The sequence below is a fragment of the Anopheles gambiae genome, chromosome 2, assembly GCF_943734735.2.
Source record: "Anopheles gambiae chromosome 2, idAnoGambNW_F1_1, whole genome shotgun sequence".
NCBI lineage: Eukaryota > Metazoa > Arthropoda > Insecta > Diptera > Culicidae > Anopheles > Anopheles gambiae.
In genome coordinates, this window is record NC_064601.1 from 34,292,833 (window position 1) to 34,311,662 (window position 18,830).

General features: G+C 37.4%; 1 long non-coding RNA gene across 3 annotated transcripts; it reads right to left on the reverse strand.

Moving 5' to 3' along the window:
• Positions 1–5,505: 5,505 nt before the first annotated feature.
• Positions 5,506–9,430, reverse strand: LOC133391659 (uncharacterized). 3 transcript variants are annotated; one of them, XR_009765137.1, is made up of 6 exons: positions 9,077–9,430; positions 8,891–8,973; positions 8,752–8,810; positions 8,496–8,584; positions 8,262–8,328; positions 5,506–8,135 (listed from the first exon to the last, which is right to left on the reverse strand). It is a non-coding gene; the product is annotated as an uncharacterized LOC133391659 (long non-coding RNA). The 3 variants fall into 3 exon arrangements; XR_009765138.1 differs by lacking the exon at positions 8,752–8,810 and having other exon boundaries at positions 8,496–8,563; XR_009765139.1 differs by lacking the exon at positions 8,752–8,810 and having other exon boundaries at positions 8,481–8,563.
• Positions 9,431–18,830: the final 9,400 nt, after the last annotated feature.

Consider the following 18,830-nt stretch of genomic DNA (forward strand, 5'->3'; position numbering starts at 1 on the left):
TAGATGTAGTGCTTTTATGCACTTTATTACTTATTTAATTCAATTCGTGTAGACAATTCGGTTTTTTTCTGTTTTATTAGTTATTTATTTTTTTATGGAAAAATTGCAATTTATTATTCATTTGACAATTGTACGAGAAAATGGTACTGATTTGACATATGAACAAAAATAAAAATTCGCGTAACTCGAATGTCGCGAAACTCGGGAAAAGAGTGTATTTAAAAAAAATAGGAATATAAAAAAAGGAAAAAAAAATACAAAAATCTAATTTTCTTCAATAAACAAAGCTATTTGAGGGGGGTGGGCTCCATTTGTTACGTAATTTAGGGGGGGGGGGGGGTTCTTTCAAAGTTACAGTTTGTTACACTACGAGGGGAGGGGGTCGATATATTGCAGTTTTTGCGTTACGTAATTAATGGATGACGCCTAATACTCACCGGGATGTAAACAGAGGAAAGAGCAGTTTTTTGTGGTGCCTTTTATTTGTAGAGGAGAAAAACATTTCGGATGATCGTCAAGCAGGTCAGATGGCGTATGATGCGGTGCACGAAGGGGGGTGGGGGGGGGGGAAGGGTGTTTGGGGGTTTATTGGTTTCGTCCTTCTGCATTGCTAATATGAAACCTGGTTTGATCGATGTTTGATCAGTGCTTCGGACATGGATAGTGATGAATTATTTTTATTGTGAATGTGCAATCGTCCGCTGCACAGAATAGGTTCAATTAAGTGAAAAGCAAATGCAAACCAAGAAAGGTAGCTTGAAATGGGCCGAGTTCGTAACGGAAATTGGATAGAGGGAATCCACTGGAGTAGCATTCAACATTGATCGTTCGGATTATTTCGTTATTATACTTTACAAGTGTTCCCTATTTGGTTGTTTTTCATGTCCATTTATTGCATTTGCAGACAGTTTCTTTTAACAAACAATTGTTCAACAATTAGAACTATTCTCTTCATCGTTTTATTGTGCGAGTACTACCGGCGATATATAAATGAAACAACGGGAGTGTAAAATGGGTTTAAAATCTATATTACATGTTTCTTTTTCATGGTATGCGTACCTATACATTTTATACATTTTTTTTATTTTGTGCATTTTAGAATAGTTTTCAATAAACTATAGATTACTGCAACAATTAATTAACATATAAAACCTCTAGCAATTTTAACCGTCCCTCTATCTGTTTTTGTGCATATATATCGTAGAAGTTTGCTAGCTGCAGCAAAAATGTTGGAAGTGAAATCTTTTATAACAATGGTTTATGTTCTTTTAAAAAAGATTCCTTTTTTTTAATTAAATTACGGCTAGTTCCGACGATGACTATGCAAAACCATATCCCTACATAGTTGTTAGACATTTTACAGAGAAAACTGTGGAATCAATAGAATTGTAAGCCACGTTGTGCGTAAGTGTGTGTGATTTGTAATAATTGAAAAGGAATTGTTTATATCCAGTTTCATGCAAACATTTAATTGTCTCATAGCAATACACAGCCTTTGCCTATATTTTGAATAATAAAAGGAAAAAACCTTTTTTATCGTTGGCATTTTAAACATACTCTATGCATCATGACATGCACAATTGGAATCAAATACCAACACTGCTGTTTTAGATTGTTACACCAGTGAACAATCGGACGAATTAAAGATTTGAAAAAGAAGAGGTAGGAAACAAATTTCCCTTATCAATATGATAGTTCAAACGAACCGATACTTCCCTTAAGACGTTATAATCCTTCCCTTAAGACGTTATAAGGCATCAAATGAACTAAGTTCGGAGTTTTTTTTTCTTTTATAAAAAGAAAGCAAAGCTTAACTAACAATAAACGATCTTTAGTTTCGTGCTAGCCTAGGGCAATAGTACAATCGAGTACCTCGAGTACAGCGTGCAAATTGTAGCTCACCTTAATAAGTTCGCAATGACAAAGTTAGAGCACCAACGGGCTGACGCATCACAAAACTGAAAGGGTTGTCCCGGGTTGCAGTATGTGAAGACTTACCAGCCAAGAGTATCATTAGATGATTGATAAGAGGCGAAAGAGACCCATGAGGTCCAACACAGCTATAGTTCTACCACAACAACATCAACAGGAACTAGATGTTTGACAAGGTGAACAAAGCTTAAGTTTCAATACACGCAATGTCAAGTGAGTGTGACGAGATCCTATGGATCTAAGTGCTGCCCATTGTACATTGGTTCGTTCGAATGCAGGGAGAGAGTGAACATTTTCCTTCAAGCGATGTATCTGAAGGATATGTTAATGTTAGCAACAGAATCCATCGAGCCCATCGTAAGGAAAGTGTTTGAGTGCACTGAAACCAGTTCATTGGTTCAGTTATAGGTAAATCATATATTATTATGCATTATACAAACAATCACTGATCCTGCATCTACAGTCGACATTTGTTGCTACTGTCGCAAACTGCAAGCTGAGTGAAGAATAGAACATACAGGAAGCGAAAAAACCAAATGAAGACAGTACAAGATTGCGACGTTAGCTACTTGCAATAGGTGACAGTTACAACAGCTACAGATACAACGCCAGCAAAAACTCGAAGCCTGGAAATAATAGACTAATTTCTCTACTAGTCGGTTGTCAGTATTAGATATTCACTCTCTCCACCCTCATGTGAGGCGAACTATACGTAAGCATTCCATAATATACGATCTCACATCCTTGGCATAAAAGAGCAGCTTTTTGCTATATTATCGAGGAAAGCACAGAGCACAGAGAAGCTCTGCTTGAATAAAACCATTTATCAGCAATTTAAGAGGTTGTTCCAATAAAGTATTCATCCTCTCTTAAAACGTTTAATCAAGGATCATATAGGGTGAATGCACTATGTGCTATTTCATCATAAGTTAAATGTTTTCCAAGCTTACAGCTTAGCAAAGTACATGCCAATGCAGGCTAAACCGTGTGCGCTGTAGGCCGATGTTAGAGAGTTCTTCGCAATAAAGCTTTTTAAATTAATTTCGCTTTTTTGCTGTATTATCGAGGAAAACACAGAGCACAGAGAAGCTCTGTTTGAATAAAACCATCTATTAGCAATTTAAGAGGTTGTTCTATGAAAATATTCATCCTCTCATAAAACGTTTAATCAAGGAAGAGAGAAAAACGATTGTGCTATTTTATCGCGAGTTAAATGTTTTCCAAGCTTACAGTTTGGCAAAGTACCTGCCAATGCAGGCTAAACCGTGTGCGCTGTAGGCCGATTTTAGAGAGTTCTTCGCAATAAAGCTTTTTAAATTAATTTCGCATTTTTGCTGTATTATCGAGGAAAACACAGAGCACAGAGAAGCTCTGTTTGAATAAAACCATCTATTAGCAATTTAAGAGGTTGTTCTATGAAAATATTCATCCTCTCATAAAACGTTTAATCAAGGAAGAGAGAAAAACGATTGTGCTATTTTATCGCGAGTTAAATGTTTTCCAAGCTTACAGCTTGGCAAAGTACCTGCCAATGCAGGCTAAACCGTGTGCGCTATAGGCCGATGTTAGAGAGTTCTTCGCAATAAAGCTTTTTAAATTAATTTCGCTTTTTTGCTGTATTAGCAACGAAAGCACAGAGCACAGAGAAGCTCTGCTTGATTTGCCATTCTACCATTTATCAGCAATTTAAGAGGTTGTTCTATCAAAATATTCATCCTCTCATAAAACGTTTAATCAAGGAAAAGAGAAGGACGATTGCACTATGTGCTATTTCATCATAAGTTAAATGTTTTCCAAGCTTACAGCTTGGCAAAGTACATGCCAATGCAGACTATACCGTGTGCGCTGTAGGCCGATGTTAGAGAGTTCTTCGCAATAAAGTATGGGGTTCCTGAAGGAGACATATTTATTCTTACAACTGTTATATTTATTGTTTCTTCATCATGTTACGATTCTTCTCATTATTCATCATTGCCTTGTCTTTCTTGCCCGTAGCTAAACAGTAAACTCATGATAAATAGAGGCAAATAATATGAAAATCCTTACTGAAACCATTGCATTTACGTCCATTGCAGACCAACATCCAATAATCAAAATCAACTATATCAGAAATTTATTTCATTGTGAATTCATACACTTTGCGAAGATCTCCGTTTTAGCGCTTAAAAAGCATAAAAATGACTTGCGTAACATAGCATTCAGCGGCTTTGCACATTAATCATATTTTTACGAAAGTACGTGTTTAGCACCGTACTATAAGTGTAAAAACACGAGTGAAACGGTAGATTTTTTGCAATAAATATCGCATTTAAAAATCTCCCAAAATTACGAGAAATTCATTTGAATAAGAATTTATTGAAATTTTGATTTACTACGAATTTTAACATATGTTTTGCAACACTTGCCATAAAGTTTTATGGGTATGAGTATTTTTAACGATTGAACATTTAAAATGTCAATCAAAATAAGTTAAAATATCGCCCAAAAATAAGTTTGATGTGCACCACCGGGAGGGCAAAACTGACTACATCAGTCTAAACCGGTCCAAAGACATTAAACATATTGTTCGCTCTCGGTAGAATCAAACACAACAAAAAACCGCACTACACAACGGTTATCACACAATAAATGATAACCCATGATGTCACTATTTTTAATTAAAAAAATAGAACATAACACGATTCTTAACGCGTCGAACTTAATTGAACTACCTTACTAGTTCACTATCGTTAGACACGCAGATCCCAACCACGCAGGGGCGAGAGTGTTGCCGAAGGCTCTGCCCAATTTGAAAACAACTTCTGGTAAAGTAATATAATTATAAGCTGGTTAAGTACACAAACTGTTAGACATTTGTTATACTCTATTTGGCGCATCAACCTTAGTCGGTCTAGGAGTGCTATAGGCAACTACTTGGGAATGAAAGAATGCAATGCATTTACATGACAATTCAAAGTCATTTCAAAGTAGGAAGATGTTTCAAACAAAAGATGTTTAGACACTCGATCGTCTAAAACATGAAAATAATCCCGTTATTACCTTGAAAGTTAAATGAGTACAGTAAAGAAAATCATTCGAATAAATAAACTGCCAGTCAACAATCAGCCACAGTAGTAAAATAGTAGCAAGAGTATAAAGTTACGCATAGAAAGATTTCAATGCGAGTGTAGGAAAGAAACGGCGAAATAGTAGCGTACGCTGTAGAATAAGTGTAGTCTACAATCTTCTTGTAATCGCATCTTATTTATCATTTTCCTGCTCATTTCATTCTCTACACGATCGTGGTGAATGATGACTTGAAGGAAATAACTCTTATAGGATTGTACACGGTGTGATTGCATACCAAAGAATTATGGTTGAAACTAAAAGCCTCATATGAACCAGTCTACCTGTAGCAAGGTCTGACTATCCGGCTGCCTGTATAGGCTGGCATCACCACGTAGGTCGTTACGCAAAAAAGAAGAAAAATGTCAAGCTGGAAAGCATATCAGAATGGCTCTTTTTTGTTCAAACGATCAATCGATGAACACTGTTCAATCTCCACAGGAGCAGTGATTGATTGCCGAACCTAAGAAACCTAAGTGCTTGTTGAAAATACAGCACATCATTATTGTGCGTAGTTTAAATTAAGCGTGTGATCCTTTTAAAAGGATGCAAACGTAATTGGCCCATAGGCAATTGGTGGGGCAGCTTATTCGATACACACGAACGCAGTGACTTAAGACGCTGCCAACGGTGTATCTGCTTACCAAAGCGTTTGAACCGTCCAAATCTTTACTCTCTTACATCAAGGGAATTATCATATACATAGTAGTAGTAGTTTGTCACTGTTGTTTTGTTTCGAAAAGTGACACTTTACCGGTACAGCACGTGAGAGTAAGGCACAAAAAAGAAATTACGAATTAGGATCGTGACAGATAATGGGGCGAAGTTCACAAAACATTGTCAGGCGTGAGTTTATAAATGGAATACAGTGGAACCTCTCGAAACGATTAAACTCTATCCAGTGGCTTACTCGTTATTTGAAAAAAAAACTAGTTATATTTTGTCCATATGATTTGTAAGAAAAAGTGGAATAATTCGTTCCAGGACCGCAAATGTGCTGATGATAGACGCTTCCTGCATATTGCAATACCATTACAATCAGCAGGAAGGTGTAATTCAATAACCCCTTCCCAGATATTATTAACCTTATAAAAATTCGAAATATGTGTCACAGACAGAGGCAAAGACACTGACTGAATAATACGTTAAAATAATAAGTCTCAACAAATCTAATTTCAATGAAATAAGACTAACATAATAAAACCAAACTGTTTCAACTACATACTCAAAAAAAAAACCTCCAAAAGGCATTATATACCTCAATACCATTCTAAATAGTTGCCTAAAACATGGCTACTTTCCAAATGGATTGACAATAGTTTAAGTTATCGCGATACCCAAACCACAGATAACAGTCAACTAGAAAACTATAGATTTTTAGTAGCTTGGGTACAATATTTAAAAAAAAATTAGAAAGCCGACTATCACTCCATACGTCCAACAACAACATAATCCCGAATAGTCAATTTGGTTTCTGTCCCACTCTTGCTACTACACACCAACTCCATAGATTAAAGAACAATACCACACACAACAGATGTAATAATTCTTCTAGATACTGAGAAAGCTTTTGACTCTATCTGATATCAAGGTTTACTTTCAAACTCATCCAACTAAATTTTCCAAGTTACTTTATCAATATAGTAAATTCATTCATTTCTAATCGACATAACAGAACACATATTTTAAATAGCACATCAAGTATACGTACGCCAAAAACCGGTTTTACTCAAAGCAGTGTTCTGTTTGCCTTTACTATCGCACATATATACCTTAGATATTCCTTACATGAAGAACTGCGAGCAATACTTTTATGCTGACGATGTTGCGCTTTCATCTGCAGCGAAAAATCCAAAAAAACTATTGTTAAAAATCTAAACACGGCACTTAAAAAAATATGGTAAATATTGTACAAAATGGATACTTTAATTAAATCTGAAGCTATCTTCTTCACCAGATATACCTGTTCTCGGAAGCTTCCAAGTACCAGGCCAATAATTAAAGATTGTTGAAATTTCTTGGAAAGATTACACGAAATACGTTTCGACTAACACTTGACAAATGATTGACGTACCGAAATTGTAGGGGAAATTCTCGTCTTCATGAGCAAGTAAATTCAGAAAAATGCTCTAGAAATACTCGATTACTGAGTAATAGTCCACATTCGAGACGAGATGTACAGCGACCTCACTGTCGTGCAGCGTATCAAGCTCGCCAGGCTCCGAAGGGCCGTCCACAAGTATAGAGGCACAAATTGAGCTGGCAAGATGGCCTGGAGGCGTCCACCATTAAGGCCGGGATAACGGACTGGCAAACGAAGGCGCGAAACCGTGAGCGGTTCCGGACACTCAGGGCAGGCCTAAAGCGCAAAGCGGTTTCAGTGCCGGATAAGGAAGAAATATATTCAACATAAAAGAAATACTCAATGTAATCGTGAAGTTGATTGCACACCGGCATGCGAAAAATGTACCAGGAACATATTGCTCGTTGTGCGAGATTTTACTCGTTAAGAGTGGTATTGGTTGGACATTTAGATTTGCTCGTTGTAAACGGGTTCTCGTTACTGTATAGCAAACAGCTTCAGGGCAAGTTCGACAATAGGTATTGCTATGAGGACAAGTAGCTGTATTGCTGTGAGCATTAGAGATATAAAATAATCCAAGAGTATTGAATAAGAGACAAAAAATCATCACTTACTGTAAAATTAATTTAAAAAAAAAACAGACACACACATACGCACATATACTCACACATTCTACTGAATTGAAAAGAATGTTTCGATAAACTTAAAGCTATTTCGAGAGGGTCTAAATAATAAAAATAAACATTAAATGTAATTTAAAAACCCAACCCAACATAATCTAATCATCGCATTTACATTTTTGTAGTCGCCCGAAGCAGCAGAGTATAAGTTGTTTTTTATGAGCGGGGTACCACTATACCTTATCACAACTAAGCTGATTGTGGCGGGTTGATCGGTTTGCCGATTGATTGTTGAATTGCAGAGTTGATTGTAATGGTTGATTAGATGGTTGAGGACAGATGGTTGATCGCGTTTAGGTTGATCTTTTGAAACCGTTGGTCGTTGAATGGTTGAGCTGTTTGATGATAATCAAAGTCATGGATTGAAAGTGTCCATATTTCATTGATTATAGCTTAAGGTTATTACACTCTATTTATCATAAATTCAATACAGAAGCAGTAAAACATTACATAAAACTCACCAGTACTAGTCGCAGGAAAAGCTTGTATCAAAGGGTAGGGAGATCGATTCTTGAAAAGGTTACAAATCTGAAACGATAAATACAATAAAAAACAGGGCTCATAAATAAACTGAATTGATTAAAAGCGAGATAAAGATGATTTAATAAGATTTTTAAGAGTTTTTCTAAGACTTTTGCATATAATATTATGCATATTGAAAACATAATTTGACATTTTACCATGTAGTTTCTTACCCAGTGCAGAATGTCTTCAATTGGTTGTCAGCTCTGGTTCTTAAACATCGATCGCTTCACTGGTGAAGCTGTGGATAAAGGTTACAAATCTGAAACGATAAATACAATAAAAAACAGGGCTCATAAATAAACTGAATTGATTAAAAGCGAGATAAAGATGATTTAATAAGATTTTTAAGAGTTTTTCTAAGACTTTTGCATATAATATTATGCATATTGAAAACATAATTTGACATTTTACCATGTAGTTTCTTACCCAGTGCAGAATGTCTTCAATTTGTTGACAGCTCTGGTTCTTAAACATCGATCGCTTCACTGGTAAAGTTGTGGAAAAAAGATATATAAAAAACGCAACATTAACGCAAATCTCAACAGACTTACCCAAGCAGACTTACATTTTGTTCCACAAACCCCGAACAAATTGCTGGCCATTGGGGCTGGTGTTTTGTTGAACTCTTCCAATGATTAAAATTGTACGCTGTTGGATAATGTGTTTGTTTTACAAAATTAAACATTAACAATAAACCGCTAAAACTCCGATCTTTTAAGAATTGATATTTTAATATTAACATAGTACATACCTCCAGAACACTTGGAACAGTTTGAAAATAATTTTTATTGATCAGCTCCGCTGTTTTTTCGTTTGCCGTTGAAGGTAAGGCCGGGATGCTGAGCCTCACTACTTCGTACAGCAGGAACTGTGGACTTTACACTATTTACAGAAGCCAGAACCAACAAATTTCCAGCACTAATTTGTTGGCCTGTCTCCCCCTTTCCGGCTTAGCCATGCGTTACCATCTGATGCAACTAGTGCAGCAAAAAGAGCTCCTCCTCAAAAAGAGCTCTTGCATCCCTAGTAACGCATGTTACCGCTCTGCACGACGTGGACGTGCCGGAATAGGAGTTGAGTAGGAGGACGAGGCATTGCCTCCTACCCCATTTGCAGAGCATCACTTTGTTATAGAGCTTTTGCCGAAAATTCAAATCACACAGCTACATATGTTACTTTAATGATAATTAAGATGATGTCTCAACCCAAACAAGAGAGCATAAACAGAGTGTTGATATAAAATCAAATTCAACAAATCTGTTCAATACCCTACGTGTGAATTTGAGCACATGTGAACGAATATGCAACATGAACATTTAGGAACTGAGAAATGCATTAAGACGACATAGCTCTTTGTATATCTTGAGTCACTCACACATATTAAAATACAATGCAAATACACAAACACACAAATATACATGATTGGTTACAATGTCAAATGTTTTAAAAATGAAACTACCTTATAAATCATACAAAAGATTAGCCATTGCAAATCAATATTTATAAAATAGAATCATTTTCAAAAATCTAACATTACGAAGCGATTCATCACACGGCAAGATGGAGAAATAATTTGGAATGCAATAAAACAAACACTGATGTGAATGGTTAAATTAATTTTTCAATTGACTTTTTTTTTTGAAAATGAAGACAAATTCGCGAGAACTTTCAAAAAACCTGATATGAGCTAAGGTATTAGGCGTCTCCACGGTTGTCTAATTTCTAGGTTATTACCTAGGAGGTTTAAACAAAATATGCTATTATACTGCACACCATTGTTTTATGATTTCATTTTACATTTTACTGACAGATTTCAACTGTATGATTAATAACCTTTCTGATAAACCTAGTGCATTAATTGAAAAAAAAAAAACAATCCTTGACACAAGAAAATATCTGTCAGCTTTGTATGGTCTTGTTAATCATACGTTCCCAATAATTGACGTCACTTGCGAGTGTTGAACAGTTACCATTTTTTTTCTTTTAAATACTCACTATCATGAATAATATGCATTAAAACTGGCTTTCTTTAGTTAAACTGTGCTATTGAGTAGAGCTCATCAGTAGGGCATGATTCGAACAATTTATACGTTAAAATATTTTAAATATAATAGGCTAATAAGCTATTGGCTGGAAAAAACTTCATAGAATGAATGTGTGTCTTATTCTCAAACGAGTGAAAATAAACAACATGTTGATATAAAACACAAATTAAACAAATCTGTTTACTTCACCACAGGATTACAGGATTAGAGTACAGGATTAGAGAACTACAGACGTTTAGGAACTGATAATTGCACCATTAAGAACAATTGCACCTTTTGTTGCTGTAGCCTTTCAGCAGGGGACAACTACTTACATCAATGATCACAATGTTAGATTTTAAAAAAATGAGATCACTTTAAATTTGGCAAAATCATTACATAAAGTGAAATCATTTTTAAAAATTCTTACATTACTGGCACGATTTAACTCAATTTGTAGAGTTGAGCTTATTTAAAACATATTTTTCACTAGCACAAACTACAAACTACACATTTTAAATTATACACTTGCACACTGCAGCAAGTTAGCAGCACTTCCACGTCTCATAACAACTGAAACACGACTGTGATCTCAGCGAGATTGAGGGGCGATTTATGTACAGTAGAGATCAAACTCCCCAGCGACTGTTCACTCTCTCTCTCTCTGCCTTTCAACCACGAATCACAAGAAAGAGAAAATGAGCGTCCGTTTTGCTCATGCCATCAACAAAGCCTTCGCAAAATGAACCAAATGAACTTCTCGAATGGTTTCGCGAGAGATCACTCTCTCACGATCACTTTCAACTGTGCTTCGATCGTGCGATCAGCCATGATGATGTTTTTTTTGCTCTCTTGGGAGTTGTTCTCATGCTCTTAGAGATTAATTCAGCGAAAATCATTGCAAAACTGATATTATCCGATGTAATGTACATAACTACTGCAAACATGAACAATGTGCGGGAATACTTTACATTACCAACATACAAATTACTTATTATTTTAAGCATAAAATCCTACGAACGAAGGCCACTTCACTAAACAGACACACACGCACACCATCGATATGTCAAGACAAACCATTCGCAGAACCCATTTGGATGACATCATGCGCCGGACGTGCTTCCTGGAATTGAGTAGCTGGAAGAATACGATCTTTGTTCGGGCAGGAAGGTTAGGAGAAGTGTCTGTGTGGCATTAGATACAGTACAGGAAGAATGTATCCACATCTATTTGCTGGATGTTCTACTGCTACATTTAGAAATATTTTGAACAAAGTTACATACACATAGAAATACAAAGAAAAATATTTGAAAACTCACCTTTTACATAAACCTCGATCATTTGCATCTTGTGCCGAGTTCGATCTTGTTTATTTGCTTTGTTACTAGATTGGTCGTTCAATAGTTTTACTCTTATTCTGTCTTCTAGAAACACACATTTTATGACGGTAGATTTTTCGTTGGCTTGCATCGACCAGCGGCGTACAGGGAACAATGGATTCAATTATTCTAACCCCAAAATTCTAAAGTACTTAAATCAGTGTTGCTTTCTCTCGCTTACTGTTTTACGATCACGTCATCCTGTCGCCTGGAAAACGTACGTTTCACAGCCAAATGCAATAGAATCCGGCATTGGAATGGCATACCATCGATTGCGCATGGGCGAGGATCGTAATGTCGATTGGTCACGGTGCAGTTGTGGAAATTTCTTACGCCTGCACAGTGTGCCGGCAAGAATGCTGCGGTAGGCTCACATTTCATGAGTGAATAGCTGTGTCGTTTTCTCTGCATAATTGAATGTGAAATATATAAATGTAATAAACATGCATTTGTCAAGCATGCAGTAGATGACTTTCTTTGACACGGCTTTAAGAAGTTTGAAAACTGTGATTGTTCGATATGCACATTTTTCGCCTCAACGTAGACATAAGATGCCATGGACAAGTCATGGATTTTAAGGATGGTTCTGGGAATTTGTGCAGACATTATTTAAATTACTCGGAGCTTGTATGCTGCAGGCAACACATAAATCAAACATACCACCTGTTAATAATAATTAACGTTAGATTCGATCTGTCGGTGCTATCTACCGTGATTCCCGACTGAGCGCGGTACAAACGCGTGGTGTGGGAAGCATTCGATACCGATCGAGCCGAACATTCCCGATCGCTCAAAGGCTCCCTAACATCGTGGCTAAGGCATCGACCCGAACATAACCGAAGGCCACTCTTTCGCAGTACCCCGAGTACGAAGAATAATATAAGGCTGCTTAAGAAAATGCTTGTTACTTAATACCTAATATTACTACGGGCGAAAGAAAGAGTTCTGTTGCAATAGTTTGCAACACCACCATTTTTCCACACTAAACGCAGGAAACCAAACATATTGGAAGCTACAGCCAATGTCTTTCTTTTGAATTTTGACGAGTTTTACGATTTCGCTATGCCGTGGAAGATTCACCGTCGTGTGTGTATGTAGAAATGGAGAGAAGGAGAACTCTGTGAGCTGACCATCATGGAAAGCTTGCAGAGTTGGATACACTCAAGATCATAAAATTCGCTGATCTTCAGGTTGGTTCCAGCGAACTGTTCACAGTAACGGACAGCATATAGGAATAAATGTGCATGCTGTTGGGAGCTGGCTGTTTCGCGCTATGCTGTTCTTCCACAAGCGGCATTGTAAAAATGTTTTCTTCTTCCCGCTGAGCGGGAGTTATTAGGTAATGTGTTCCAAAACAGTTAAATGAAAGGATTTAAACGAACTTCTTACGAGTTTTGACCGCGCACTTCTTGGCTCCCATGCTTTGCTAAAGTCGGGCAATGAACGGAATTAATGCTTACGAAATCTTTATTGCTAACCTTACACCTATAGACTAACACTATTAGATATGATACGGATACACTACGGTAGCTAAAACTTGACAAGGCGGAAATCACACATTCTAACCCATCTAAACATTGCGCAAAGCGGAAGAGCTCGATTCTAAAACCACGCTGATGGTGGTATGGTGCTTCTGAAAATGCTAAAATGCTGGATGCTTCTGAAAACACAGTGATGGGCGACAAACATCCTGGTGTCAAATTGTGCGTCGAGTGCGATCTGACTTGGCTACAGGAAATGTGGGTTGGCTTTTCTGTATGGCATGAATCGCCGTTACGTGACAACATGCCAGTTTGGCTTGGTCTAGCGTCTGGATTTTATCTACATGATAGAAGTGAACATTTGAAGAAGAGGCACACATTTTGTATTTTAGTGAAAGAGTTGCAAGGAATATATTTAACACTCATTCCACAACTAAACTCCATCTCTTGGTGGGCTTTTGGCTACGATGGGTAGTGCGATATTGATACTACTATTCCTCACCTAATGACTGTGTCGTTTCACGTGCTCACAGATTTCAGTGCAATTGGCAATAATTATAACGACTGATTGGAGCAATAATCTTAATCCAACTATCAATACAACAATTGTGCATCCCTGACTCACATCATTAAAATGCCACGCAAAGTTGGCAGAGGACGCCATGCGAAAATATTATAAATAAGATCCTTCAAGGTCCTAATTTCAAATCAAAATCTTAATCCAAATTTCACTAAATACCATGGATTGCCATGTTCTCCCTCGATCATGAATTGGTAAGGGGGGTACGCAATCCTACATGCACCTTACATGGGGGGAGTGAGGTGGGTGAGTTGCAAAAAGGTAGAAAACCTTTGATCTAATGAACGTGATTTTAGGCTGTAAGGCAGCGGTTTTCAATCTTTTTGCAGCTTTTCCTCCCATGTAAGATCCCATTCCCATGTAATGTGTAAATATTGTAAGATGGGTGCCAACCGGTCATTCTACAGCCTGAAAAATCAGTTCACCTCAAAGAACCTCGCAACGGACGAAGCTGGGACTATATAGTACCTAGAGTATAGGTAACTATAGTACCGCTACTTACATACGCCTCTGAGCCATGGACACTGTCCAAATATGACGAAACCCTCGTAGTCGCGTTTGATAGGAAGATGCTCTAAAAGATCCTTGGCCCCGTATGTCTGGCAAGAAAATGGAGGAGCTGCTATAATGACGAGCTATACGAGATGTACGGCGACCTCACTGTCGTGCAGCGTATCAAGCTCGCCAGGCTCCGGAGCGCTGGCCATGTTGTACGCATGAAAACGGACGACCCAGCCCGTAAAGTTTTTTTTAGACCGTCCACAAGGACCGAATGAGTAATTGAAACGGCCCGTTGTGAGGGGTTCCACTGTATCTCTTTTACAAACACGAACAAACTACAAGAAAGAGAAAATGAGCGTACGTTTTGCTCATGCCATCAGCAAAGCATACACAAAATGAACCGAATGAACTTTTTGAATGGTTTTGCAAGAGAGTGAGAGTTCTTTCAAGTGGGCCTCGATCGTGCGATCAGCCTTGGTGATTTTTTTAATTTATTTTTTCTTTTGTCTGCTTAACAACATGCTCGTAATGAATAGTTCAGCGAAAATCATTGCACAATTGATGTTATCCGATCAAATGTACATAACAACCACAACCGTTAACAAATGACGGGAATACTTTAAATCACCAATTTCCAATTAACTTATTTAATTATTTTTTAAGAATAACATCCTATGTAGGGAAGTCACTTAAGTAAATAGACACACGCACACCATCGATACTCCAAGACAAATAACAAGATAAAGAGTTGCGATAACCATTCGCAGAACCCATTTGGATGACATCATGCGACGGACGTGCTTCCTGGAATTGAGTAGCTGGAAGAATACGATCTTTGTTCGGGCAGGAAGCTTAGAAGAATTTTCTTTGTGGAACTAGATTTAGTCATACATTCTTCAGCATCTATTTCCTGGATGTTTTACTTCTACATTTTAAAATATTTTGTACGAAAATACATCCCCAAAGAATAAAAAAATACAATCTTTGAAAACTCGTGTTTTACCTAAACCTCGACCATTTGCATCTTGTTTCAAGTTTGCTTTGTTACTCGATTGGTCGTTCAATAGTTTAAAACTTATTCTGTCTTCTAGAAACACACATTTTATGACGTTACTTTTTTGTTGGCTTGCATCGACCAACGGGGTACAGGAAACAATGGATTCAATTATTCTAACCCTTAAATCAGTGTTGTTTTCTCTCGCTTACTGTTTTACGATCACGTCATCCTGTCGCCTGGAAAACGTACGTTTCACAGCCAAATGCAATAGAAGCCGGCGTTGGAATGGCATACCATCGATTGCGCATGGGCGAGGATCGTAATGTCGATTGGTCACGGTGTAGTTGAGGAAATTTCTTACGCCTGCACAGTGTGCAAGGCAAGAATGCTGCGGTAGGCTCACATTTCATGAGTGAATAGCTGTGTCGTTTTCTCCGCATAATTGAATGTGAAATATATAAATTTAATAAACATGCATTCGTCAAGCATACAGTAGATGACTTTCTTTGACACGGCTTTAAGAAGTTTGAAAAGTGTGATTGTTCGATATGCACACTTTTCGCCTCAACGTAGACATAAGATGCCATGGACAAGCGATTTAAGGATGGTTCTGGGAATTTGTGCAGACATTATTTAAATTACTCGGAGCTTGTATGCTGCAGGCAACACATAAATCAAACATACCACCATTTTTGCACACTAAACGCTGGAAACCAAAAATATTGGAAGCTACAGCCAATGTCATTCTTTTGAATTTTGACGAGTTTTACGATTTCGCTATGCCGTGGAAGATTCACCGTCGTGTGTGTATGTAGAAATGGAGGGATGGAGGACTCTGTGAGCTGACCATCATGGAAAGCTTGCAGAGTTGGATACGCTCAAGATCATAAAATTCGCTGATCTTCAGGTTGGTTCCAGCGAACTGTTCACAGTAACGGACAGCACATAGGAATAAATGTGCATGCTGTTGGGAGCTGGCTGTTTCGCGCTATGCTGTTCTTGCATGAGCGGCATCGTAAAAATGTTTTCTTCTTCCCGCTGAGCGAGAGTTATTAGATTATGTGTTCCAAAACAGTTCAATGAAAGGATTTTAAAAAACCTTCTTACGAATTTTGACCGAGCACCTTTTGACTTCCATGCTTCGCTAAAGAGGTACAATGAACGGAATTAGTGCCTCCGAATATTTTGATGGAGTGAACTTAGATGAAACAAATATTTCATAGAAATATAATGTAAATTTAGAACTTTTTATGCTTCATGTATTTATTTATACTTTATGCTTTTTATGGATCGGATTGTATTTATTTGCATTTTCTTTCTTTGATCTTCTATCATCTTGATTTAATTAGATTCAAACCTGTAATCATATAATAAGCTCACTGTTGCAATTCTTCTCTTCTTAACACAATCAATTAAAAAAGCTGGAAAATTATTTGTTCACAGTTGCTAAAACTTGAAAAGACGGAAACCACACATTCAAACCCATCTAAAAATTGCGTAAAGCGGAAGAGCTCGCTTCTACAAAACACACTGATGGGCGACTAACATCCTGGTGTCAAATTATGCGTCGAGTGCGATCTGACTTGGCGACAGGAAATATGGGTTGGGGTTTCTGTGTGGCATGAATGGCAGTTACGTGACAACATACCAGTTTTGCTTGGTCTAGTGTCTGGATTTTATCTACATGATAGAAGTGATCATTTGAAGCAGTGGCACATCTTTTGTTTTGCCTTCAAATTTTGCTTGCTAATACTCACGACCAATTTCACGGCAAAACATTCGAAGTGTACTTGTTCATGTATTTGAAATATTCATACGTATAATTAATGTTTTAGGGGTTTATGTGTAAATGTTTTACATAAAATCCATTTTCATTTCTCTAGATAGTCAGTTTACAATCACACCAACTTGACATCATAAAATATCAAGTTCATTGCTAATTAACTATCATTTAGCGACTTCCGTTTGACTGGCGCATGAATTCAGCGAGAGCGAGGATCGTAGTACCGATTAATCACTGTAGATTGTACTCAATTGCTTGCACGTGTTCAGGTCTCCAAGAAGAGCTGTAAATATTGTCACTTTTAACAGTGTATAGATTCTATTGTTTTGGTCGAAAATATATTATTCTTACAACAAGCAATTAGTGCTGGGAAATCCGGCAAGAGCGATGCTTTGAACCACTCACGGGACATTCCGTCCAACGAACGGTTATGGTTTAAGCTTTACATCCACATAAAAACGACACATTTACGAACAAGTTTTCTAACGAGATAAACCTTGGGTGCTTGGAAATTGTCTCACATTTGGGGGTAGCCAATGTCTCCAAACCAGTGCGAATCACACAACAAAAGGAGCATGTGTATTTCATTCTCTTTCCGTTTCGGCTCATTTTCGTAGGACCCTTCACTGAACGTGAGATGCTTCAGCCACTGCTCAAAGCCTCCACCCATTGGCTGGGTCGCTGGTGTGGAATGGTATTCTAAAATTCATTTAATTACTTGGAGCTTGTATGCTGCAGGGAACCCATAACTCAAAAACACTGACATTTTGAACTCATAAAAAACACCAACCCAAAAGAGAGTATTGATGAGTTTGAATATGTGGTAAACATGGAATGTAGAGATAGTGAAGTCTATAGTCTGAAGAACATAAAATTCGCTGACTCTCATGACGACAGGCAAAACTGTGACCCTAATGGACTTTAGAGTGGATATCTAAAAACTTTCTCTTCCACGAGGGGGGAATCGTAAAAGTGTTTGCGTCGTTTTGTTCCTTCCAATAAATGGCTTCCTATATTCGAATTGTTTCTCAAAGATTGATTTTAACCTTTACTAGATAAAGCCCCGTGGGAGTTATCATCGTCGATTTATTAAGGTAAATGTGTGAAAAAAGTAGGGCAAGGGAGGCTTTGGGTCGGTTAAACCTCTGCTTAGATTCTTTCTTCTGAGAAGTTATATTTATGTGATGTTAACATCTAAAATTAAGAAGCGCCATGGCCAGGGACTGGATATGAAGAAAATCAATAAAAACATGGTGAATGTCCGAGGTTTGCAGCGTTGCGTAATTTGAATAATAACGGTTGTTGGATGTATCTTTTCATTACGTTGACGTAAAACTAAAAGATTCATAATTATTGCCAATTTAAATGATGTTAAAGGATAATCCAATGAAATATCTTTAACGGTAACGGAGTAATAAGTAAGCATCTACCCTCCCGCACAACATAAGTGGGCAGTGGAAAATATATACGGCGAAACCCCTCATAACGAGTTTTTCGCATCACAACAACATCAATGCTGCTCAACAAATACCTCTATTAAAGAAAAAAAAATCGCATAACTAGTAAAATAATTCGTGTTGGGGATACATTTATTAAACATTAAACATTAACATAACAACGTTTGTCCACCACGAGTATCGTCAATGAAAGATTTATGAGTGTGGTTCTACGAGACACTCTGCTTTTCTTTGCATCATAGCAACGTAATTAGCAAGGTATATGATACTCTGAGTCTTCTCCACCGCATCGGGTCTGATTAA